The sequence below is a fragment of the Ovis canadensis genome, chromosome 13 (genome assembly GCF_042477335.2).
Source record: "Ovis canadensis isolate MfBH-ARS-UI-01 breed Bighorn chromosome 13, ARS-UI_OviCan_v2, whole genome shotgun sequence".
NCBI lineage: Eukaryota > Metazoa > Chordata > Mammalia > Artiodactyla > Bovidae > Ovis > Ovis canadensis.
This window is the reverse complement of record NC_091257.1, coordinates 50,022,501-50,046,232: the sequence shown is the minus strand read 5'-3', so window position 1 is coordinate 50,046,232 and position 23,732 is coordinate 50,022,501. Positions and strand designations below refer to the sequence as shown.

Sequence of the window (23,732 nt, the reverse complement as noted above, 5' to 3'; positions counted from 1 at the left end):
GGATAAGCTGGAATAAATTGGAGGATACCTATATGTGACTCAGGCTTCCCTGGTGGTTCAGTGGTACAGAATCTGCCTGTCATGCAGGAGACACAGGTTTGATCCCTGGGTTGGGAAGATCCCCTGGAGAAGGAAATGACAACCCACTCCAGTATTCTTGCCTGGGAAATCCCATGGAAAGAGGAGCCTGGTGGGCTACAGTCTATGGAGTCACTGAGTCAGACACAATTGAGCGACTAAGCAACAACAATATGTGACTTGAAGAAAAATGTATCAATATTTCATTTTCTTAAATTATAATAACAATAAAATACAAGTGTTTGAGGAAGATCATTAAATCTTGAATTTTAGTAAAGTTTTAAATAAGATGTTTTTAAAGTTAAGTGGAACTTGAGCCTGATTTCCTGAGCCATAAGCATAACTTTTTGCTATCTGGCTTTTGTTGCAGCTATTCATATTTACCCACTATCCTGGATAGTTCAAATGGTAAAAAATCTGGCCACAATGCGGGAGACCTGGGTTGCATCCCTGGGTTGAGAAGATTCCCTGGAGAAAGGCATGGCAACCCACTCTAGTACTCTTGCCTGGAGAATTCCATGGACAGAGGACCTAGTGGGCTACAGTCCATGAGATCGTAAAGAGTCAGACATGACTGAGTGACTAACACTTTCACATACATATTTACCTATTCAGTTCAGTTGCTCAGTTGTGTCCGACTCTTTGCGACCCATGGACTACAGCATGCCAGGCTTCCCTGCCCATCACCAACTCCCGGAACCTGCTCAAACTCATGTCCATCAAGTCGGTGATCCAACCATCTCATCCTCTGTTGTTCCCTTCTCCTCCCACCTTAGATCTTTCCCAGCATCAGGGTCTTTTCCAATGAGTCAGTTCTTTGAAGCATCAAGTGGCAAAAGTATTGGAGCTTCAGCTTCAGCATCAGTCCTTCCAATGAATATTCAGGCCTGATTTCCTTTAGGATGGACTGGTTGGATCTCTTTGCAGTCCAAGGGGCTCTCAAGAGTCTTCTCCAACACCACAATTCAAAAGCATCAATTTTTCAGAGGTCAGCTTTCTTTATAGTCCAACTCTCACATCCATACATGACCACTGGAAAAACCATAGCTTTGACTAGACACACCTTTGTCTGCAAAGTAATGTCTCTGCTTTTTAATGTGCTGTCCAGGTTGGGCATAGCTTTTCTTCCAAGGAGCAAGCATCTTTTAATTTCATGGCTGCAATCACCATCTGCAGTGATTTTGGAGCCCCAAAAAATAAAGTCTGACACTGTTTCCACTATTTCCCCATCTATTTCCCATGAAGTGATGGGACCGGACCGGATGCCATGATCTTCATTTTCTGAATGTTGAGCTTTAAGCCAGCTTTTTCACACTCCTCTTTCACTTTCATCAAGAAGCTCCTCAGTTCCTCTTCGCTTTCTGACATAAGGGTGTTGTCATCTGCATATCCGAGGTTATTGATATTTCTCCCAGCAATCTTGATTCCAGCTTGTGCTTCATCCAGCCCAGCATTTCACATGATGTACTCTGCATATAAGTTAAATAAGCAGGGTGACAATATACAGCCTTGAGGTACTCCTTTCCCAATTTGGAACCAGTCTGTTGTTCCATGTCTGGTTCTAACTGTTGCTTTTTGACCTGTATACAGATTATCAAGACGCAGGTCAAGTGGTCTGGTATTCCCATCTCTTTCAGAATTTTTCACAGTTTATTGTGATCCACACAGTCAAAGGCTTTGGCATAGTCAATAAAGCAGAAGTAAGGCATAAAGCCTCTTACCCATTAAGAGGTTTGAATAATGACCTCTTTAAACTTCTGATAATAACCTTCAGATGAGAAAGTGTGCAGATACATAAGTAATAAATGTAAAACCATTATAATAATCTTTAAATTTTCTGAACAGTTGAAATTCCAGTTTAAAAATCCAGTAGGTCTTTTTTTCATTTCAACAGGTAGGTTTCTTATGGTAAGTGAATTTCAATGATAATTGAATGTTTTCAAATTAAGTCTTTCTAAGTATCGAGGCTGTAATGTGAAAACTTGCCTGCACTGTCAGAGCATTTAGCTTGGATGCCACTAAAAAGACACAGCAGACGGAAGGATGAAGCATGATGGGGCGGGAGGGAAGATTCTGGGTGGGGGGGTGGGAGGAGGGTGGGGGGGGTGGGAGGAGGGTGGGGGGTGGGGGGGGTGGGAGGAGGGTGGGGGGGGTGGGGGGGGTGGGAGGAGGGTGGGGGGTGGGGGGGGTGGGAGGAGGGTGGGGGGGGTGGGAGGAGGGTGGGGGGGTGGGAGGAGGGTGGGGGGGGTGGGGGGGGTGGGAGGAGGGTGGGGGGTGGGGGGGGTGGGAGGAGGGTGGGGGGGGTGGGAGGAGGGTGGGGGGGTGGGAGGAGGGTGGGGGGTAGGGGGTGGGGGGAGGGTCGGCGGGGAGGGGTGGTGGGCGGTGGAGGTGGAATGGGGATGGCTTCAGGATAATTCAAATCCATTCCTTTTATTGTTCACTTTCTTTCTATTATTATGACCTCAGCTCCACCTCAGATCAACAGGCATTAGACCCTGGAGGTTAGCGATCCTTGCCTTAAGGAATATGTACATGCCCAGTCTCTCAGTCGCATTCGACACTTTGCAACCCCATGGACTGTAGCCCATCAAGCTCCTCTGTCCAGGAACTTTCCAGGGAAGAATACTGGAGAGGGTCACTGTTTCCTACTCCAGGGGATCTTCCTGTCTCAGGGACTGAACACACATCTCGTGAGTCTCCGGCATGGGCAGAGGGATTCTTGACCATTGCGCCTTTAAGGAATACAAGGGCATCTATGTTCCTCCACATCACTGTGCAGGGCTTTTCCCTACAGATCCCTCCTAGGACTCAAGGCAGAGGACAGACCAGGATGAAGGGGACAGTTTTCTCTGTCCACCTCTTTCCTTTGTCTTCTCAACTTTGGGGACTAGAGAAGGAAATGGCAACCCACTCCAGTATTCTTGCCTGGGAAATCCCATGGACAGAGGAGCCTGGAGGGCTATAGTCCACGGGGTCACAAAAAGTTGGACACAGCTGCGTGCATACACAAACACACACACACACACACACACACAGGCATACACCCCTTTGGGGACCTCACTGTACTCACCAACTTTTGCTCTCATGGCAATGATAGGAAGGCCATGGGCCTGGGGCAGAGATGGAGTCCTCCGGTGGGGGTTGGGGTGAGAAACCCGCTGCTTCCTGGTCTCTTCTCAGCTGTGGTTGGTGTTTACCTCTGAATAAACCTGTGTATACTGGGCCTGGGTGTGAACCAGACACCTTCTGCTCTTAATGTGCAGAAAGCTCAAACTCCAGACTCTCAAAGTACCTAAATTGCACCCGTTTTATATGAAATGTATTCTTTTTTCATTCATTGCTTTGTGCTGTGACTTCCTCAAATGTGCCACATTCTGAAAACAGAAACTTCTGCTCTGTGCCTGCCTCTTCCACCTCCTGAATGGAAACTCCCAGTGCAGCATTTCTTAATCTCCGGCTTCCAAGATTACCACACGGCTCAGGATGTGCCCCCCACCAAGGAACCAACCATTTGGGGCTCTCTCCTCCGGCACATGCAATTGCGTTCACTTTTCACATTTGCAGAGTGGGGAGGAGGACTCAGCAACGAGACTCCCCCTAACTGTGTGGGCCCACACATTGGAGCAGTCCCTGGTGGGTTTGTGGACATTCTCTGCTAGGCATATCCCATGACTCCTTGTTAACCAGAGTCTCCTTATCCCAGGACCAGATGTCACCTGCAAACACAATATGAGGGACTATTGGCAACTTACTGCCCCAGCGAGGCAAGGAATTGTTTTAAAAAATTAAATACAGCCGGATCTGCAAGTGTAAATGCAGAGGTAGAAAAAAGTCACTATAATAGCATCCTCTCCAAAAACAATTGTTACTAACTTCCTTTGGAATGGTGTTCTTTGCACAATACACATTAGGAAATTGGCTGGATTACTATTTCAACAGCCCTTTAAAAAGGGTGTTGGGTGCTTATTCTCATGTGATTGCTTTAAACCAAGTGAGTTAAATACATTTGAGGTTTTCCTTTGCAGTTACAGCACTAAAAACAATTGCAAGGACTTCCCTGGTGGTCCAGGGGTCAAGAATCTGCCTGTCAATGCAGGAGACAGGTTCTATCCTTGGTCCAGGAAGATTCCACTTGCCGTGGAGCGACTAACCTCCACACACCTCCTCCAGGTCTTTAGACTGATAATCTTTTGTCTCTAATCATGGAAAGAGAGGTTGCAAAGGCATTTCATCTGTCTCCTAGTGGGTAGAGATATGGAAGAGGGCCGAGCCCATGAAACCTCAGAAATGAAACACTAGTTTTGCTTATGCTTAAAGGGAAACTGGGTTTCCCAGGTTGACACAGTAAAGGATCCACCTGCCAATGCAGGAGATGCAGGGGACTTGAGTTCAGTCCCTGGGTCGGGAAGATCCCTTGAAGGAGGGCATGCAACCCACTCCAGTATTCTCACCTGGAAAATTTCGTGGACAGAAGAGCCTGGCGGGCTACAGTCCATGGGGTCACAAAAAAGTCAGACACGACAGCACAGCCTCACAAGCACAAAGGGAAGCCAACTTTAATTCTTCTTGGGGTCTGTGGGAGCCCAGAGAGACTTCCTGCCTCTCTCACCCTGGTCCTGGGTGGGGTGATGGGTGCCTGGAGGCACTGCTGGGCTTAAGAGTATCCTGAGACCTTCTCCTGGTTGCTGAGGGCAGATGGATGGGCAGTGTCTGCCTCTTGTCCACCCAGCTCTCGCACACAGCGCAACGCCCCTAGGCCAAGACTCTCCCCAAAACAGGAGTCCTTGTCCAGATGCCGACAGACATGCTGGAACGGAGCCTATTTCTATCAGCCCATGGAGCCGGCGATAAACTCCTCATGACTCATGAGACCTGATTGTTAAGTACAGTCAAGACTAAACATAAAATTATAAGTAAACGAAATCTATACAAAAGACAAAGTGATAAATAATAAAAACTTACCACGTCCTGATTATTCTATTGCATGTAATTGTTTCTCAGCTCTTGAGGTCATTCATGTCTACTACATAACCGTGGTGGAAATACGACACCGTGATGGGTGCCCATATGTCTTTTTCCAACTCTGCATTCAGTGACCTCGAGTTAGCAGCTTAAAATAGGACATCGTGGGAGTCTTTACACCACAGAAACCAGCAAACACTACAAACCAGGGCAGGGCTTTCACAAGGCTGGTGGTTAAATATTTATCAGCCCAGCAAAAGCTGTGTCCATGCACTTTTAACACCCTTTTTAGGTACTTTTGACACGTTTTAGGTTATTTGTTTTTGTGCTCTACACACCTTTTCTAATATTAATAATCCATCAGAATATCTCTTATTTCTACCGAAGTAGAAAATCTCTGACAGTGAAAGGTGTTCACGGGCCACCATCTCTCTGTCACCCCTGGAATTTCATTCCTGTTTTAACAGCAAAGCCGTGGGTAGTGGGGAAGGGCATCAGAGGTGTGTCCTGAGAGCCAGGCTACGGCCTAGGATGGCCCCTTGGGGGCACAGGCAGCAGACACTTTGCTTCATAATCTGACTCTCAAGCTGATGCTGGCTGGGTTTACATTCAGTTTTGCCCACTGCCTCTTAGGAATCCCTTGAGGAATTCAGTATAAGGGGGCTTTGGCTTCCCAGGTAGCTCAGCATTAAAGAATCCACCTGCCAATGCAGGAAACACATTGGCATTTGATATGGGTTTTATCCCTGGGTCTGGAAGACCCCATGAAGTAGGAAATGGAAACCTGCTCTAGTCGTCTTGCCTGGAAAATTCCATGGACAGAGAAGCCTGGCGGGCTACAGACTATGGGGTTGCAAAGTCAGACACAACTGAGCCACACACACTTAAGGGGGCTTGGTCCTCTGAGATCTGAATTCAGAAAGCTCAGGAGAATGAAAATATGGGGCAAGTAAAAAGTTGTTTGCACTCAAACGTCTGCTTTACTTTCTGTCCATGTGACCATAGGCAAATTAATACGTTCGTGGAGCTTCAGTTTCTTTATTTATAGAAGGGGGGAAAAAACTACTTGGTTTTCATTTTACTTTTTACACTTTCCTTTTTTTAAAAAAATAACATCAAGTGTTATCAACAACCCATAGCTTTGACACTAGGAGAAAAGCAAAATCAATTATTACCTGTCTTTAAATTATACTAAAATACCTTTACAAAACACAATACTTTCATCTATTTGTCCATTATCATCATTCATACAGCAGCCTTGAAAGTGACTGTCATTAGGCTCCGTCGACATTCGAGGAAATTTAGAGATAAGTAACTTATCTGAGATTAGTCAGATAATACCCAGAACCAAAATTCTAACTCACATTTGCCACATTCAAAGCTATGCATTATATGTGCTCTGATTTAAAAAAATTAAACTTTTTTTAATAATCTAAAAATTAAATATCTAAACAAACTGAAAAAAACAAACAAACAAACAAACAAACCATGCAGCCATTAGAGGTAAGTCACTCATTCAAGAGACTTATGGGAAGCAGGTGCCTCCAGGGACAACCCGCGTTGTCCATCTGCTGCTGTTTATTGTTCAGGAAGACACTGGCCAGTCCTCGCTACTTCTGCCTACAGCCGTGCTCTCAGAGGCCACACCAGCTTGAGTCCCCCCAGCCCCTACCTCCTTGGTTGCTTGAAACCTGCCACTATGGGTGGTACTGGCTAATTGAACCAAAATCAGGTCCTCTAGCTTCACCCACCAGATGAAAGATTCACGAGCATATTCTGGGCACAGACCTCCAAGCAGGGCTGAAAGAGTAGGATACTTATTATCATTCTATTTTTTCTAAATATTTCTTGCTTACGGCAGTGCTGGGTCTTCGCTGCCATGTGCGGGCTTTCTCCAGTGCATTCACGGGCTTCTCAGTGCCGTGGCTTCTCTGATTGCAGGGCACAGACTCTGGGTGTGCGGGCTTCAGTAACTGCGGCACATGGGCTCGGTAGCACTGAGGCATGTGGGATCTTCCCAGGTCAAGGATCAAACTGGTGTCCTTAACCACTGGACCACCAGGGAAGCCCCAAGATGCCTCTTCTTAGCTAATTAAAGATGGAGAATCTCCAACACACCACACGGATCCTGTAAGCACCCCTGTCCTGGTGCCAAGGTTGTAGCTTTAACTACTCCTAGAAAAACTCCAGATTAAAGATCACACCAAGACTCTGTGCTTTGTGAAAACTTAAATCTGATGGCAAAGCAAGGTATGTTCACTAAAGACATTCTGGAAAATAGAGATAATGAAATTTACCTCCAGTCCTAACACTCAGATCTCCAATAACTACTGTCAACGTTGTAATCAACAGCATTCTGATTTTCTTTGTAATGCACAGAAATTAAGATTTCCTTGCCTTTTGCCCCTGGGGACTGCTTCTAAAGTCAGCTTTGCAAGTGAGCAGAGAATAACCACCACATGATTTAAAAGGCAATTTGCTCGCTCACTTGTTTATTCACCAAACACCTGAGTGGCTGGTCTATGGCAGGGACAGTTTGAGGTGCTAGGAAAGAGCAGTGGACAACCCCCCTGGCCTTCTGGGAGCCTGTCACCTGGGGACAGTGAGACCGCGGACAAATACACACCTACACAGCATAGTTCAACTTCTGACGAGCACTCTGACGGAAATGAACAAGGTGGAGGAAGTAAAGGGAAGTGAAAGATACTTATGAACTAGATCTTGCAAAGCTCAGAGAAGACCTTTCTGAGAATGTGCCCCTCACATAGAGATAGTGATGGAGGTGATAGCAGCATGATATAGGTCAGACGTCTCTGTGTAGGTGTAGCTGTGTATCACTTAACTCCACCTTTCAATTTTGTTCTGAGCTGATGTGGGTCAATTCTCAAAGTAAGCAATGGTCTTAGAGGTGGTGTAACTCAACATGTTCACTTTATAAATGAGGAGGATGATGTCAAGGGGTGGCTTACTCAGAACCATGTTACTAGCAAAGAGCAGAGCCTCGTCTACAGGCTAAATTTCAGTTCAGTTCAGTTCAGTCGCTCAGTCGTGTCCGACTCTTTGTGACCCCATGAATCGGAGCACACCAGGCCTCCCTGTCCATCACCAACTCCCGGAGTTCACTCAAACTCACGTCCATTGGGTCGGTGATGCCATCCAGCCATCTCATCCTCTGTCATCCCCTTCCCTCCCTGCCCCCAATCCCTCCCAGCATCAGAGTCTTTTCCAATGAGTCAACTCTTCTCATGAGGTGGCCAAAGTACTGGAGTTTCAGCTTTAGCATCATTCCTTCCAAAGAACACCCAAGGCTGATCTCCTTTAAAATGAACTGGTTGGATTTCCTTGCAGTCCAAGGGACTCTCAAGAGTCTTCTCCAACACCAAAGTTCAAAAGCATCAATTCTTCGGCACTCAGTTTTCTTCACAGTCCAACTCTCACATCCATACATGACCACTGGAAAAACCATAGCCTTGACTAGACGGACCTTTGCTGGCAAAGTAACATCTCTGCTTTTCAATATACTATCTAGGTTGGTCATAACTTTTCTTCCAAGGAGTAGGCATCTTTTAATTTCATGGCTGCAGTCACCATCTGCAGTGATTTTTGAGCCCCCAAAAATAAAGTCTGCCACTGTTTCCACTGTTTCCTCATCTATAATTTTGGTGACCCATAAATCCCATCTATTATTACTATAACATACAGTTCCTTTTCAGTTCAGTCGCTCAGTTGTGTCCGACTCTTTGTGACCCATGGACTGCAGCACATCAGGCCTCCCTATCCATCACCAACTCCCACAGTTTACTCAAACTCACACCCATTGAGTGGGTGATGCCATCCAACCATCTCATCCTCTGTCGCCCCCTTCTCCTTCTGCCTTCAATCTTCCCTAGTATCAGGGTCTTTTCAATGAGTCAGTTCTTCACATCAGGCAGCCAAAGTATTGGAGTTTCAGCTTTAGCATCAATACTTCCAATGAATATTCAGGCCTGATTTCCTTTAGGATGGACTGGTTGGATCTCCTTGCAATCCAAGGCACTCTCAAGAGTCTTCTCCAACACCGCAGTTCAAAAGCATCAATTCTTTGGTGCTCAGCTTTCTTTATAGTCCAACTCTCACATCCATACGTAACTACTGGATAAACCATAGCTTTGACAAAATGGACCTTTGTAGGCAAAGTAATGTCTCTGCTTTTTAATTACTCTTAGAAAAGCTTAATATAAAGAAATGTTGCTCTATATTGTTCTCAGAAATACACTGTAATCAAATATAACCAATCACACAGTAACTCATATCTTTTTTTTTTCCCCCTCTGATGCAAAGTCTGGGGCGAAAGAAAGAACAAGGGTTTTGGGGTGAGTTACATTACATCCAGATGTTTTTTTTTCTTTTTTCATTTTTCATTTTTTTATTCTTTCTTTTGCCTTTCCCTAGCTGTGTGATTGGGAAAATGTACTTAATCCTCTGAACTTTAGTGTCCTTGTTTATGAAACCAGCATGCATCGTAAGTGGTGGTTTTTATTCCAATGTTTAAATGGAGAAAATTGGGCAAGATTATAAGGGGAAAAATAGCATACATGGAGTGATACAAGTTAATGTCTTCAACGCAGGGGAAACAGAGTCAAGCTTGCTGGTGGTTGGGTTTTTCTTGCAACTCTCTAGGGCTCTGATTAGTAACAGAAACCCTGGGTAAGTGCGTGGAGAAACCTCGTAACCAATCCAGCAGGTTGAAGCTGTATCACTGTGGTTTTTCTCTTTAAGATACCAAACCTTCCGGTTTTGTTTGGTGCCTCTTTTCTAAACTGCTTTATTGACTGCATCACCGGCTGTGTGCTAGTGGTTTCATTTTCACCAGTGAACTGGATTATCCCTCTGCAAATCTCCCTGGGGTTCTTGGAAAAATATCTGAAATTGATAAGAGCCAGGACATACCCAGGGTATTCGAAGGAAATACCCAGCTAAGAAATCACTGACTGCTCTACATAGTTTGCAGAGATGTTAGGGAGATCTTAACTGTCTCCTTAGCAAGGTCCAGTTAAAGATGTATTTTTAGGTCTCAGAGATCTCCTTGGAATGCTCTTTTTGGGGGGTTTGGGGAGAACACCGAGATAGGAAGAAGCCTAATATTAATGTGTTTGAGCCTTTAGCTCTGAGGCTTCTCAAGCAGGCTGCTCTTTTCCTAACTCAGCTGGGTTCCCACAGACCAAGCAGAAATGGTCTGACTCAGAAAGAAGATGTGGGCTCCAGCCCAAGGATGGGCTCTCACTGATCCCAGATACCGATCCCCTCCAACTCGGGGCTCCTTTCCTCTGCTTTGAAGTCCCTGGCAGGCAGTTCTGCCCAGAAAAAGGCATCCTCACTGTGGCTTGCTGGCTGCAACATTTCCAGAGAGGTGCACAAGGCAGCCAGTGACACATGGCTCCCAGAGGGCACACCAGCCTGCAGAGGAAAGAAACGTGTTACCACAATCTCACTTCTCTCTTTGAAGACTCTTTCTTTCTCCTTTCTTATATATATATATATATATATATATATATATATATATATATAAGAGATATGAGCTAGCATTAAATGTGGTAAGAATAAAAATGAATATTTCTGCACTGGTGACTATGTGTGTGGGTTCATGGACTTTTTGGCATCTAAGGGGCTTCCCTGGTGGTGCAGATGGAAAAAAAAAAAAAAAACTACCTGCAATGCAGGAGACCTCAGTTCAATCCCTGGCTCAGGAAGATCCCCTGGAGAAGGAAATGGCAACCCACTCCAATATTCTTGCCCGGAGAATCCCATGGACAGAGGAGCCTGGCAGGCTACAGTCCATGGAGCCCCAAAGAATTGGACATGTCTGATCGACTAACACACGGTCATGGACCTCATCATTAAAGACAGAATGACAATTCAAACTCACTTATAAGTGAATCAGTAGAACTCTTTTAATCTAAGTGAAAAAAAAATAATGTAAGCAAATACAGCCATTATTATTATTATTAAGAGGGGGAAAGGACTTCCCTGGTGGGCCAGTGGTTAAGAATCCTCCTGCCAATGCAGGGACACAGGTTCGATCCCTGGTCTGGGAAGATTCCACATGAAGCAAGACAACTAAGTCCTGTGGCCTAAAACTACTGAGCCCACATGCCTAGAGCCCGTGCTCCACAACAAGAGATGCCACCTCAATGAGAAGCCCATGCATGGTGACAAAGAGTAGCCCTTACTCGCTGCAACTAGAGAAAGCCCCCAAGCAGCAACGAAGACTCAGCATTGCCAAAAATAAAATGCATAAATGAATTTTTTTAAAAAGGGAACAAAATATGCCACCTCAAAATACACCACGTTACTATATAGATTATTCTGAATTAAAGCCTCTTGAGCAGTGGCTGGTGCAAGCCACACTGACCCTCCTTTATTCCCTGAAAGCAGGAAATAAGTCTTCCAAGTGAAGTGATCCTCCCTGTACCAGGAGGGTAGAAAGACATCCTTATCATCAGATACAGGGAATTCAAGGCTGAGAAGGTTGTGTAAACAAACTTTGTTGCTTCCTCAGTAATTTACTGCCCCAAGCCTACACTTCTTCCTGCTATCGATTCTTCACGAATTTACTGTTTATTTGTCTAAGAGGTATAAAAGGTGCCTGCTTATTCACTTCTTTGAATCTCCTATTTTTATGAACTCCCTTCCATACAAAACTTCAGTTTGCTTTTCTCTGTTCTGTCTGTCTCAGGTCAACTTAATGATTACATCAGCAGTGATTCTCCAGCTTGAGCATACTAACACTAACAGCAACCAGTCAATCCTAAAGGAAATCAACTCTAAAGATTCATTGGAAGGACCGATGTTGAAGCTGAAACTCCATTACTTTGACCACCTGATGTGAAGAGCCGACTTGCTGGAAAAGACCCTGATGCTGGGAAAGATTGAGGGCAGGAGAAGGGGACGACAGAGGTTGGATGGCATCACCAACTCGATAGACATGAGTTTGAGCAAGCTCTAGGAGATGGTGAAGGGCAGGGAACTCTAGTGTGCTGCAGTCCATGGGGTCGCAAAGAGTTGAACACAACTGAGTGATTGAATAACCACAACAAAACACTAACAGCTTATAAAAAAAAAAAATGCAGACTCCTGAATCCCACCCCTAGATAGATTGATTAAGTAAGTCTGGGGATATAACCTGGAACTCTCTACTTTAGTAAGCTCACCAAATGCAATCACCAAGTTGTTTCCAACTGTTTGCAACCCCATGGACTGTAGCTCACCAGACTCCTCTGTCCATGGAATTTTTTAGGCAAGAATACTAGAGTTCATTGCCACTTCTTTACTCCAGGGAATCTTGCCAACCCAGGTATCAGACTTGCGACTCCTGTGTCTCCTGCACTGGCAGGCAGATTCTTTACCTCTGCTCCACCTGGGAAGCCCCAAAACCAACTTTAGAAATCCTAGCCTTCCTAAAAGAGAAAGCACACTTAGTATGAAATATACAAAGTAAAAACTGCAAGAACATTGCTCACACGTTCCCAAAGCCAATGCTCACAATTATAAGTGTTTGTACAGGACTTTGAATCTAATGTTACAACTTCATGTTCCCCAAACAGGAGCAACCTCTTAGAACAAAAAATTATAGGAGAAAGAGAAAATCTGCCATTGCCACTAGTGCCTCTCTGGGAAAATGAAGGCTATAGGAAAAGCTTTCAATTAAGGTAACTTTGTATCTCAGAGCTCTGCTTAGCTCACCAAATAGAGATTTTTGTGGTCCTAATAGAAATGTTTCCTGTGGTTGGAGGTCTGTACAAAAGCCCTCTGTGTTCAGAGGCACCTGAATTATATTCTTTAAGGGTCTTTGGTTGTTTTTTAAAAATACTGTTTATATACCACATTTTTTTTCTTGAGAAGGAAAGATATCAACGGAGCTGGGAATGTTGGCTATCCTAATTACTATTCTACCTTTACTCATAGCTTGTTTTGTTGTTGTTGTTGTTGTTGTTTTTTGTTTTTAACTTTGAGACCATGATGCTGAGAAAGATTGAAGGCAAAAGGAGAAGGGGGTGGCAGAGGATGAGATGGTTAGGTAGCATCACCAACTCAGTGGGCATGAATTAGAGTGAACCCTGGGAGACAGTGAAGGACAGGAAAGCCTGGTATGCTGCAGTCAATGGGGTTGCAAAGAGTTGGACATGACTTAGGGACTGAATAACAATGGATTATTCAATCTCTCTATGCTTGAGCTTCCTCACACATTAAATAAGGATGATAACAGCTTATTTTATCGATTCTAAATGGACATTTTCCCCATAATTTAGTATGTCTGATAATGATTTTCTTTTTTAAAGCATTGTGTCCTAAATTAACTGGCGTATTTTTCTTAAGCGTGTATAAAATAATGGAATGTTCTATAATGATGATGTCTTTTGTTGTTGTTGGATGAAATATGATAATAATATGGATATCCTAAGCATTTGTGAGGGTTAACTGAGTTAAAAAACAAAATGCTTAGAACCGTGACTTGCTAATAATTAATCACTTAATAGATACAATCTATTAGTACTTTTACCTGTGGGTAGATTATAAATTAACTAGTCCCTCCTTGGTGGCCCTTTAGCTCACCTCCAATATTTCTATCATTATGAAGTGAAGAGAAGGGAAGTGAAAGTCGCTCAGTTGTGTCCGACTCTTTGTGACTCCATGGACTAACCATTCACGGAATTCTCCAGGCCAGAATACTGGAGTGGGTAGCCTTCCTCTTCTCCAGGGGATCTTCCCAATCCAGGAATCGAACTGGAGTCTCCTGCATTTCAGGCAGACCGTTGTCAGTTCAGTTCAGCTCAGTCGCTCAGTCGTGTCCGACTCTTTGTGACCCCAAGGACTGCAACACGCCAGGGCTTCATGCGCATCACCAACTCCTGGAGCTTACTCAAACTCATATCCTTTGAGTCAGTGATGCCATCCAACCATCTCATCTTCTGTCATCCCCTTCTCCTCTGCCTTCAATCTTTCCCAGCATAAGGGTCTTTTCAAATGAGTCAGCTCTTTGCATCACGTGGCCAAAGTATTGGAGTTTCAGCTTCAATATCAGTCCTTCCAATGAACACCCATGACCAATCTCCTTTAGGATGGACTGGTTGGATCTCCTTGCAGTCCAAGGGACTCTCAAGAGTCTTCTCCAACACCACAGCTCAAAAGCATCAATTCTTTGGAGTTCAGCTTTTTTTATAGTCCAACTCTCACATCCATACATGACTGCTGGAAAAACCATAGCCTTGACTAGATGGACCTTTGTTGGCAAAGTAATGTCTCTGCTTTTTAATATGCTGTCTAGGTTGCTCATAACTTTTCTTCCAAGGAGTAAGCATCTTTTTATTTCATGGCTGCAGTCACCACCTGCAGTGATTTTGGAGCCCAAAAATAAAGTCTGCCACTCTTTCCAATGTTTCTTCATCTATTTGCCATGAAGTGATGGGACCAGAAGAATTGATGCTTTTGAACTGTGGTGTTGGAGAAGACTCTTGAGAGTCCCTTGGACTGCAAGGAGATCCAACCAGTCCATTCTGAAGGAGATCAGCCCTGGGATTGCTTTGGACGGAATGATGCTAAAGCTGAAACTCCAGTACTTTGGCCACCTCCTGTGAAGAGTTGACTCATTGGAAAAGACTCTGATGCTGGGAGGGATTGGGGGCAAGAGAAGAAGGGGATGACCAAGGATGAGATAGCTGGATGGCATCACTGACTCAATGGACGTGAGTCTAAGTGAACTCCAGGAGTTGGTGATGGACAGGGAGGCCTGGCGTGTTGCGATTCATGGGGTCACAAAGAGTCGGACACGATTGAGCAACTGAACTGAACTGAACTGATGGGACCAGATGCCATAATCTTTGTTTTCTGAATGTTGAGCTTTAAGCCAACTTTTTCACTTTCCTCTTTCACTTTCATCAAGAGGCTCTTTAGTTCTTCTTCACTTTCTGCCATAAGGTTGGTGTCATCTGCATATCTGAGGTTATTGATATTTCTCCCTGCAATATTGATTCCAGGTTGTGCTTCCTCCAGCCCAGCGTTTCTCATGATGTACTCTGCATATAAGTTAAATAAGCAGGGTGACAATATATAGCCTTGACGTCCTCCTTTTCCTATTTGGAACCAGTCTGTTGTTCCATGTCCAGTTCTAACTGTTGCTTCCTGACCTGCATACAGATTTCTCAGGAGGCAGGTCAGGTTGTGGTATTCCCATCTCTTTCAGAATTTTCCACAGTTTATTGTGATCTACACAGTCAAAGGCTTTGGCATAGTCAATAAAGCAGAAATAGATATTTTTCTGGAACTCTCTCGCTTTTTTGATGATCCAGCAGATGTTGGCAATTTGATCTCTGGTTCCTCTGCCTTTTCTAAAACGAGCTTGAACATCTGGAAGTTCACAGTTCATGTATTGTTGAAGACTGGCTTGGAGAATTTTGAGCATTACTTTGCTAGCAAGTGAGATGAGTGCAATTGTGTGGTAGTTAGAGCATTCTTTGGCATTGGCTTTCTTTGGGATTGGAAATTGACCTTTTCAAGTCCTGAGGACACTGCTGAGTTTTCCAAATTTGCTGGCATATTGAGTGCAGTACTTTTGCAGCATCATCTTTTAGGATTTGAAATAGCTCAACTGGAATTCCATCACTTCTACTAGCTTTGTTCTTGGGATGCTTCCCAAGGCCCACTTGACTTCACATTCCAGGATGTCTGGCTCTAGGTGAGCGATCACACCGTCGTGATTATCTGGGTTGTGAAGATCTCTTTTGTACAGTTCTTCTGTGTATTCTTGCCACCTCTTCTTAATATCTTCGCTTCTGTTAGATCCATACCATTTCTGTCCTTTGTTGAGCCCATCTTTGCCTGAAATGTTCCTTTGGTATCTCTAATTTTCTTGAAGAGATTGCTGGTCTTTCCCATTCTATTGTTTTCCTCTGTTTCTTTGCACTGACCACTGAGAAAGACTTTCTTATCTCTCCTTGCTATTCTTTGGAACTCTGCATTCAAATGGGTATAGCTTTCCTTTTCTCTTTTGCTTTTCACTTCTCTTCTTTTCACAGCTATTTGTAAGGCCTCCCCAGACAGCCATTTTGCATTTTTGCATTTCTTTTTCTTGGGGATGGTCTTGATCCCTGTCTCCTGTATAATGTCATGAACCTCTGTCCATAGTTCATCAGGCACTCTGTCCATCAGATCTAACCCCTTAAATCTATTTCTCACTTCCACTGATTTAAATCTAAATCTCACTTCGATTTAAGTCATACCTGAATGGTCTAGTGGTTTTCCCTACTTTCTTCAATTTAAGTCTGAATTTGGCAATAAGGAGTTCATGATCTGAGCCACAGTCAGCTCCCGGTCTTGTTTTTGCTGACTGTATAGAGCTTCTCCATCTTTGGCTGCAAAGAATATAATCAGTCTGTTTTGAGTGTTGACCATCTGGTGATGTCCATGTGTAGAGTCCTCTCTTGTGTTTTTGGAAGAGGATGTTTGCTATACCAGTGCATTTTCATGGCAGAACTCTATTAGCCTTTGCCCTGCTTCATTTTGTACTCCAAGGCCAAATTTGCTTGTTACTCCAGGTATTTCTTGACTTCCTTCTTTTGCATTCTAGTCCCCTATAATGGACATCTTTTTGGGGTGTTAATTCTAGAAGGTCTTGTAGGTCTTCATAGAATCATTCAGCTTCAGCTTCTTCAGTGTTACTGGTTGGGGCATAGACTTGGATTACCATGATATTGAATGGTTTGCCTTAGAAACAAACAGAGATCATTCTGTCGTTTTTGAGACTGCATCAAAGTACTGCATTTCAGACTCTTTTGTTGACTATGATGGCTACTCCATTTCTTCCATCTACAATAGTAGATATAATGGTCATCTGAGTTAAATTCACCCATTCCAGTCCATTTTAGTTCGCTGATTCCTAAAATGTTGACGCTCATTCTTGTCATCTCCTGTTTGATCACTTCCAATTTGCCTTGATTCGTGGACCTAACATTCCAGGTTCCTATGCAGTATTGCTCTTTACAGCATCAGACTTTACTTCCATTACCAGTCACATCTACAACTGGGTGTTGTTTTTGCTTTGGCTCCATCTCTTCATTCTTTCTGGAGTTATTTCTCCACTGATCTCCAGTAGCATATTGGGCACCTACTGACCTGGGGAGTTCATTGTTCAAGTGTCCTATCTTTTTGCTTTTTCATACTATTCATGGGATTCTCAAGGCAGGAATACTGAAGTGGTTTGTCATTCCCTGCTCCAGTAGACCACATTTTGTCAGAACTCTCCACCACGACCCGTCCATCTTGGGTGGCCCTACATGGCATGGCTTATAGTTTCATTGAGTTAGACAAGGCTGCGGTCCATATGATTAGATTGGTTAGTTTTCTGTGATGGTGGTTTTCAGTCTGTCTTCCCTCTGATGGAGAAGGATAAGAGGCTTACCATTATATATGGCATCAAATATTTTTATATGTAAAACTTCATGTCCACCTCTAATTAGGACAGACTGCTAAAAGTGAAAATACTAAGGTCAAAAAGCAAGAATGATATTTAAAGGTTGGAGGTAAGAAAGGCAGTCAAATCTGGATTAGGTTCGCCAAAGGATTCTTAGTCATTCTACTTAACCTTTCTGCGTCTCGGTTTTTGCATAGATCAAATGAGAATAATGATAAAATTCACAGGTGTTACAGAGAAAAACCACAGGCCCACAAGGGCAGCACATCCCAGAAGGATATCAGGCCTAGACTTAATGGCTCTCTTATTTGCAGTTTCAACCTCCCCTAGAAACGTAATCTTAATCAACCAGCCTGGAATTTTCTGCTCAGCACCAATGACCTCATCTGTCACATGGGTCCTTTCCACTCCCCTCCCCACCCCGAAAGGGGGAGGCGGCCAGCTGTGTGATAAACTCCCTTCCCCCTCCCACTCCAAAAGTGTCTGGGCCTCAGATAATCTTTTCCTTTCTTTTTACTAATAGTTCCCTTGCCCCATCCTTCTCTCATAGAAACCGTCCATTTGGTACCACCCCTTGGAGTGCCTTTTAGATGCGAGGTGAGGTGCTGCCCTGCTTCCGAATCACTGAATAAAACCAATTAGATCTTCAGTTTTACTCCGTGGCATTTTGTTTTTTAACACAGGCATGTTGCGAGGTTTAAATAAAGTGATACAAGTAGACAGCGTACAGTACTGGTCCATAGTGAGCTCACAGTGAAGGTAAGCTATTTTTCTGGGACATTGAGTCTGGGCTTCCCTCGTAGCTCAGTCGGTAACGAATCCGTTTGCAAAGCAGGAATCAAGCAGGAATCCGCTTATTTGCCGGAGACCAAGGTTCGATTCCTGGGTCCGGAAGATCCCCTGGAGACGGAAATGGCAACCCACGCCAGTATTCTTGCCTGGAAAATCCCATGGACAGAGGAGCCTGACGTGCTACTGTCGATGGGGCCGCAAGAGTCGGACACGGACACTACTTGGCGACTAAACCACTCACCGTCCCTCAGCAGACATCCTACTTCGGGGGCCCGCCGTGGACACGTCCTCGAAGCACTGTGGAATCACCAGGGTCCAACAGTGACCCCGTGTGGCCATATTAGAAACAGCAGCCGCAGAAAGAAGGCCTGCGTTGCCAGAAACGACGCGATCCCTGTGTTCATTTCTCGTGGTGTCCCGTGACCAGACTGTCCCCTGGTAGAAGCATGTTCCTGGGATTCTTGAACGACCTGACAGACAGACTCAGGGAAGGGGTATTGGGCGCTCCCGACCTGAAAAGAAAAGCCTGAGCGATTACTTTAAATGTTGACAGATGATGACCTCATAGGTACACGTGAACGGCGGAGTTAGTCATCATTTCTACAGAAACTGCCAAGGATCAGTGGATCTCCTTGCACAATATAACCATGAGACAGCACTTTGGCAGTTATGTGTGTCCCTGATAAACCCTGACAAATTCTGATACTGGATTTTAGTGAGTGGTTTCGTTGGGCTGTAACTACCCCAAAGGCCCTCTGATGCAGCCTGGAGTTTATGTAATGAGCACATTGAATATACTTAACAACTGGCTTGTCAGGTGATCGATTTTCATGTTTCATCCATTGTGTTTCACAGAACATCATGTCGACCTTAATTGTCTGGTCTCTACAATCTATTCAAAAGGATTAACTAAAAGAGAATATGAGTTAAATTTTTTTTAATTGGAGGATTAAAATTACAATATTGTGATAGCTTTTTGCCAAGCACCAACATCAATCAGCATTAGGTACTCACGTGTCCCCTCGCTCTTGAACCCCCCTCCCACCTCCCTCCCCTTCTTATCCCTCTAGGTGGTCACAGAGCGCTGGCTTTGGGTTCCCTGCATCATACTGCAAATTCCCGCCAGCTATCTATTTTAGATAGGGTAACGTACATGTATGTTTCAGCGCTGTTCTCTCATATTATCCCGCCCTCCCCTTCCCCCCTGCTGTGTCCAGAATGTCTTTGCTGCCTTGCAAGTAGGATCGTCAGTAAGAGAATGTTTTTAAAAGAAGCTTTCACTTTTTTAAGTAGACAGCATCTAGAACTACAGAACCTCAAGTAACAGTTGAAAAATGGCCATAAACCATCAAAACCATCAAAAGATATGGATATGAAAGGTCAGTTTGAATTGGAATAAATTTAGAAATATGTAATTTTAAAACTTTATAAGATTTTTTTCAATGTAGTATTTAGCCCACCAGGGTCCTCCGTCCATGAGATTCTCCAGGTAAGAATACTGGAGTGAGTTGCCATTTCCTTCTCCAGGGGATCTTCCCGACCTAGGGATCGAACCCAGGTCTCCTGCATTGCAGGCAGACGTTTTAACCTCTGAGCCACCAGGGAAGCCACCCAAGAGTGTATATAGTAACTTCAAATACCAAGTTATATGGAAGATCTAAAATGCTTAAAGGTACATACTTCCTTTCTCCCCCCAGATACACATGGTTAAAAACAAAAGGTAAAGATGCAAAAGGCAGACAGTGAAAGTAAGTTGTCTCCTCCACCCCACCCCCCCACAGCCCCATTAGATCTTCAATTAATCTCCTCAGAGGCAAGCTATAGATATGAGATATTTTATATTTTTAATGAAGGAGTGTTTTGAATCTTTAAAATAAAATTTAGAGTTATAATGTTTGAAAATGTTTAAAAGTTCAAAAGCTACACAAGGCAAAAAAAAAAAAAAAAAATCCGCCTTCCATACTTGCCTTCCAGCCTTTCAGTCTCATCTCCAAAATTGATCAAGGCTACCAGATTTTCTGTGTATCCTTCCAGAGGTAGTCTGCACACACACCAGCAAATGGGTGTGTTTTGTGTCCTACCCACTGGTTGCTCCACTTGCAATTTTAATAATGTATCTCTCTTTAAATTTTTTTTAAATTGAAGTACAGTTGATTTACAATGCTATGTTAGTTTCTGATATATAGCAAAATGACTCAGTTCCACACACAGAGATATCTTCTTTTTCATATTCTTTTCCATTAAGGTTTATTACAGGATATTGAATTAGCAATGTATCTTGAAGATCATTCCAGATCAGTAGCTAAAGAGCCTCCTCTTTCATTTAGATCATTTGTTACCTCTTCCACTAAGAGCAAATATGTCTCTACTATACATTTCTAGAAGTAGAATTGCTGGGTCAAAGATTATATGGATTTAAATTTCTGAGAAGTATAGATAAACTATCTGAAGAACATTTCTAAAATTCAACTGGTTCAAAGAAATTCACACATAGTTGACATTTAGTTTTCATTGCGAAGTCCGGTTTCATAAACAATGGAAAGGTAACTTTAGTCTCATCTCTGTCCAAATTATCTTAATTCCAGATTGGTAGCAGATTAACAAATTCTTTGTCTTCAGACATATAAAATTATAATGAAATTTCTGTAAGGGAGCCAATGGAAGAAAGTGACAATTACACCGAATGGAAATGAAAAGTAATATGCCAGTTTATGAGCAGATGCCCTGTGTTAGCACAAGTGTTTTAAAATTTTGGTTCATAATTCGATGAATTGTGAACCTATGATGTTCTTAGTGCTAGAGGAACAAGGATGATTGAGTTACAATTCTTATAACAGCAAGCTGCTCACAGTCTTGAGAGAGAAAGTGTTCATGTACCATGCTTGTCTATTCCTGTGGCCCACCCCTCCCTCACAACACACCATGTCTTTTGGGGAACATCTGCTTCATGTTTGCTTTCCCTTCCAGCATTTGCCACTAGATGCTACTTAACCTATCAACTAGTCTGATCACCTCAGCGGAAGGTAGACTCCCTGAGAGCAGAAACACAGTTTACTCTTGATATAAACATTATAGCACCAGGTAGTACTGGCTCAGAATTTTAAGGGAATATGTCTTAATGAATTCTAAGTCTTGGAGTTGTGACGAGAGAGAAGATCCCTTGATGCCACCCAACCATCTCATCCTCTATCGCCCCCTCCTCCTGCCTTCAGTCTTTCTCATCATCAGGGTCTTTTCCAGTGAGTTGGCTCTTCACATAAGGTGGCCAAAGTACTGGAGCTTCAGCTTCAGCATCAGTCCTTCCAATTAATATTCAGGGTTGATTTCCTTTAAGATTGACTGATCTCCTTGCAGTCCAAGGAACTCTCAAGGGTCTTCTCTAGCATCACAGTTCGAAAGCATCAATTCTTTGGCACTCAGCCTTCTTTATGGTTCAGCTCTCACATCCACACATGATTACTGGAAAGACCATAACTTTGACTGGATGGACCTCTGTAGGCAAGGTGATGTCTCTGCTTTTTAATATGCTAAGTTTTTTATAGCTTTTCTTTCAAGGAAGCATCTTCTAATTTTATGGCTGCAGTCACTGTCTGCAGTGATTTTGGAGCCCAAGAAAATAAAGTCTGTCAAGGCGGAAATGATAGAAGAATTTGAGTTTCTCTCCTGAGGACACTCATAGCAGGTTTCTGGAAGAGGCAGGACCAGAATCCAGCTTCCTGACTCACCAGGCCAGTGCTTTTCTCACACCTCCTGATCCTTTTGCCTGATCTCAGATTACAGCCAAGGGCTGCCCTCATACAAAGTGCTAGGCAGAGCTTTGAGAAACAGCTATGAGGTTGGCTCTTTGGTCTTAAACAATGAATGAATGGATGGGTGAAATTAGTATAAGATAGTATAAATTTCTGTTTGCTGATAGAGAAGTAAATCTTCCTACCTGGGCTGATCTGAAGCAAGTCAAAGGGGTTTATGAGCTTTCCTTGCTGCTGAGAGGTGAAAAGCTGGGTGAGGTGGACCATTTTGTAGACTCAGCGTTTTTCCACCAGGGTCTCTCCTGATTCGATGCTGTGATGCCAAAAAGGCAGTGAAAGCTTGCAGTTGCACCTTTGATGGAATACTGAAGCATTTGATAAAGGAGCTTCAGTCTCCAGTGTCACCCCTGGGCCTCACAGATGGGAGGGCAGGAATCTCTGGCAACTGGGGATGAGAATTGTGGATTGCTGATTTTCCTCAAAGATGATTTGAGAGGGAAAGTAAACTACAACCTCTCTCAGTATCCTTGGGGCATTGGTTCCAGGATCCCTGCAGACTCCAAAATCCACGGATGCTCAAGTCTGTTATATAAAATGGCATAGTATTTGCATATAACATACACAAATCCTCCCATAAGTAGGGGGTTGGGGTGCTGACTCCCATGCAGTGGGAAATCCACAGGTAACTTTGAACTCCTCCAAAACTTGACTACTAAAGCATACTGTTGACCAGAAGCTTTACCAATAGCATAGATAGTCAATTAACACATATTTTGTATGTTTTATGTATTATACTGTATGTTGTTGTTCAGTCACTAAATCATGTCTGACTTTTTGCAACCTTGTGGATTGTAGCATGCCAGGCTTCCCTGTCCTCCATTGTCTCCTGGAGGTTGCTCAAGTTCATGTCCATTGAGTTGGCGATGCTATTTAACCATCTCATCCTCTTCCACCCTTATACAGTATATTCTTACAATAAAACAAGCTAGAGGAAAGAAAATGTTATTAAGGAAGTCATAAGGAAAAGACAGATACTGTATTATATTTATCCATACATCATCTGTTTATGAGTCATTTTGTCAGTACCTATGTCAATATTGTCTTAGATGGTATAAAACATGGTAGATGTCATACATATTACTAACACTAGCCATCAAAAATGAAAAGATAATGTGAAAAGGAAATTAGTTTATTTATAGTTATAACAAATCATGCATTGATAACTTTATGGTTGCCTTGTGTCATGGGTAAGATTGCTCCACAATTCATGTACAAAATGAATGAATCATTATAAAATTTTATGGCATAGAGTGTTAGTCATATTCATAATACTGTATTGGAAGCATTGCTACATTAAAAAAAAAAAACACTTACCTATGATGATAGCTGATACACAGCTTCTCCAATTACAAGAGGAATACTATACAGTAATGAAATTCTTTGAAAGCAAAGCTGTAAAACAACAAGGAAAGTAACCCATTATTAATTTTGTAGTAAATATCACTCATCTTATGCCTATGTAAGGATACACTGTGAATGTGTGCTCAGTTACTCAGTCGTGTCCTACTCTTTGCAACCCCATGGACTGTACCCCGCCAGGCTCTCCTATCCATGAAATTTTACAGGCCAGAATACTAGAGTGGGTTGCCATTCCTTCTTCAGGGAATCTTCCTGGCCCAGAGATCAAACATGCATCTTTAGCTTCT

The 23,732-nt window shown here is 43.3% G+C and overlaps 1 long non-coding RNA gene across 1 annotated transcript; it reads right to left on the bottom strand.

Annotated features, from left to right (window-relative positions):
• Positions 1 to 252: 252 nt before the first annotated feature.
• Positions 253 to 5,172, bottom strand: LOC138416938 (uncharacterized). Its single transcript, XR_011247902.1, has 3 exons — positions 5,041 to 5,172; positions 3,149 to 3,794; positions 253 to 1,547 (listed from the first exon to the last, which is right to left on the bottom strand). It is a non-coding gene; the product is annotated as an uncharacterized lncRNA (long non-coding RNA).
• Between the last annotated feature and the right edge of the window lie 18,560 nt (positions 5,173 to 23,732).